Here is a 3,263-nt window from a genome sequence, read left to right on the forward strand (position 1 = left end):
TCAAAAAAAAAAAAGAAAGAAAAAGAAAAAGATAAAGAAGAATGAGGACATGGCAGTGTATGTGGTGGTTTACTCTGTGACCACTTTGCCTCCAAAGAGGAAAGGATCACTCCCTCCAGCCCTGCTTACCAAAATCCTGGAGTCTGACTCTGGCCCACAAGGTCCCCCCTCTCTGTTGTCCATCTCTCTAGCTAGGAAAATGGGTACAATAATTTATTTATTTATTTATTTATTTATTGGCAGTTTTTGGCCGGGGCTGGGTTTGAACCCACCACCTGTAGCATATGGGGCCGGTGCCCTACTCCTTTGAGCCACAGGCGCCACCCACAATGATTGATTTAGAATAAATCTCATGTCCTCTCCTGTGGAAAAGGGAGATGTGTTTTTAGAAAGCCAGAAAGGGACTCAGACAAAACAATACTCAGTCTGCGTGGTAAGTAACCCGCCTCAGCTCCATAGCTAGTAAGGGAGATTTGAAGGCAGATCTATCTGACTCCAAAGTCCATGTACTTATTTTTTTTCTCTCTGTAGTTTGTTGCTTCAGCAAGCTACAATCTTCACCCTTCAGGAAGTAATAGTCTGCTAGGAAAGAAAAGGTTTTACTAAACGGTAAAGGTAACCCTTTTAGTAAAAAATGTGGTGAAAGGTACAAGCTACCATGGGCATTCAGAGGATAGAGAGGTCATGCCAAGATCACATCATATCCTTTTGGGGTGTGGGCACCTTTGAATGAACCCTATGAACTCCTTTTTATTTATTTTTTTTACATACACATGTGATTATTAGGTTTCCACTTTTGCCTTCACAGAATTAAAAAGGCTTAAAATTTCATAACAATAACAATGTTTAAGATAAGGACTAGAAACAAAAACCTCGTAAAGAATGAACAAAAATAAATACATTCAGAAAAGAAATCAGATGATTGCTGCATCAAAATACTAAGCAATAATAATAATACAAAGAAAGTAACCTTCACATTGTCAAACAAGAGCATGTCTACTATAGAATGCTTTGACTCTGAGGTTCAGTACAGACTCATCAGTTAACTTCTTATTTTTTTTCCAAAGTCTCAATAAATAGACAACCAGCATTCACAAATAAAAGTAAAAGATAATTTCAAAAAACAGATCATGCGAAATCTTATAGACAATAGAAAAAGAAGAAATACTTCAAAATCATTCTGTTTAATCTGGATACGTGTAATATTAAGATTGGAGAAAATATATTATTATAAAGGGGAAATTACAAACATATTTCACTTATAAATGAGAATGCAATATCCTAAACAACATATTAACAAGTTGAAGTAAAAATTAATGTTTAAGTAATGTACTTTGGTCAAAATTAAATCCAATTTATGTGAGAATTAGTCAATATTTTCTTTTCTTTCTTTCTTTTTTTTTCCTTCTTTCCCTTTCCCTCCCTCCCTCCCTCCTTCTCTGTCTGGTCTCCCCTTCCCCCATCGTGTCATTAATTGTCATTAATTGTCCTCATATCAGAGTTGAATCCATAGGAGTCATACTTCTCCATTCCTGTGATGCTTCACTAAGAATAATGTGTCCCACCTCCATCCACATTAGTATAAATGCTGCAAAATCTCCATTATTTTATGGCTGAATAATAGTCCATGGTATAAATATGCCGCAGCTTACCAATCCATTCCTGGGTTGAAGGACATTCAGGCTGTTTCTACATTTTAGCGATTGTAAATTGGGCTCCGATAAACAGCCTAGGACAAGTATCTTTATAATAAGAGGATTTTTTTTCCTTCTGGATAGATGCCCAGTAATGGGATTGCAGGATCAAATGGGAGGTCAAGGTTGAGTTCTTTGAGGTTTCTCCATACTTCCTTCCAAAAAGGTTGCATTAGTTTGCAGTCCCACCAGCCGTGTAAAAGTGTTCCTTTCTCTCCACATCTGCGCCAGCATCTGCAGTTTTGAGATTTTGTGATGTAGGCCATTCTCACGGGGTTAGATGACATCGCAGGGTGGTTTTAATTTGCATCTCTCTAATAATTAGGGATGATGAGCATTTTTCCATGTGTTTGCTAGCCATTCGTCTGTTCGTATGTGTGCATGTGTGTGTTAATGATCTTCTCTGAAGATGGCAGACAAACCCCTTTTCATTAACACGCACACACGCACACCTACAAACAATTTTGCGTGCATCTGCATTGAAAGGTGTTCATGAAGCTTATGCTTGGTTCTCCAATGTGGTTAATTAAGACTTTCAGTTAAGATTTACTGTTCTGAACATGTACTTATGAAAGTGTTCTCGGAGCCCTCTGATCGGAGACGCAAGGAAAAGAAACTGCAGACGGCATGATTGATTTGAAGGGAGGTCGAGACTCGAAAGAAATCTTTCCCAGAGCCATTCTCCTGGAGGAGCACGTGAAGCGAACTGCCACGTCTGAGCATGGGGTGCTTATCTCTTCATACTTATCTAGAAGAACCAGTTCAAAAGATCTAGCCTTCCTGTAGAATGTTGGTATAGCCAGCAGCACTGATCAGCCTCAATTGTGGGTCCCCTGATATTAGTAAGGAAGGCCCAGAAACCCCAAATCACGTAGAGAAAAGAAAGGCTCAGGAAACTGTTCCTTGGGACACACAATTTGGGACACAATGGGACTATTTAAAATGGGGGCAATCATAAAAAGAGCATGGTCAGAGCTATTCTTAAAAGTTACCCTTATTATTTTTAGTATAAACGATAAAATCATAATAATCTATTCTGACCTTATTTTATTTTATTTTTATTTATTCTTATTTTTTTTTATTTATTTTTTTGAGATAGAGTCTCACTTTGTCACCCTCCATAGAAAGGGCTGGCATCACAGCTGACAGCAATGTCAAACTCCTGGGCTTAAGTGATTCTCTTCTCTCAGCCTCCTGAGTAGCTGGGACTACACACACCCGCCACAGCACCTGGCTGTTTTTTTAGAGACAGGTCTCCCTCTGGCTCAGGCTGGTCTCAAACTCGTGAGCTCAGGCAATCCACCAGCCTCAGCCTCCCACAGCACTAGGATAATAGGCTTGAGCCACCATCCCCGGCCCCCTGGCCTTATTTTAAAGAAAAACATCCAGGGCTTGGCCCTTGTAGCTTAGCAGCTAGGGCACCAGCCATGTGCACCAGAGCCGGTGGGTTCGAATCCAGCCTGGGCCTGCCAAAATAATGACAACTACAACCAAGAAAAACATCAGGAGAGTAAAGAGATTTACCCAAGGATTCACAACTTAAAAATATTTGTACCAGAACTAAATAGG

The sequence above is a fragment of the Otolemur garnettii genome, unplaced genomic scaffold (genome assembly GCF_000181295.1).
Source record: "Otolemur garnettii isolate 467f Iridium unplaced genomic scaffold, OtoGar3 scaffold00066, whole genome shotgun sequence".
NCBI lineage: Eukaryota > Metazoa > Chordata > Mammalia > Primates > Galagidae > Otolemur > Otolemur garnettii.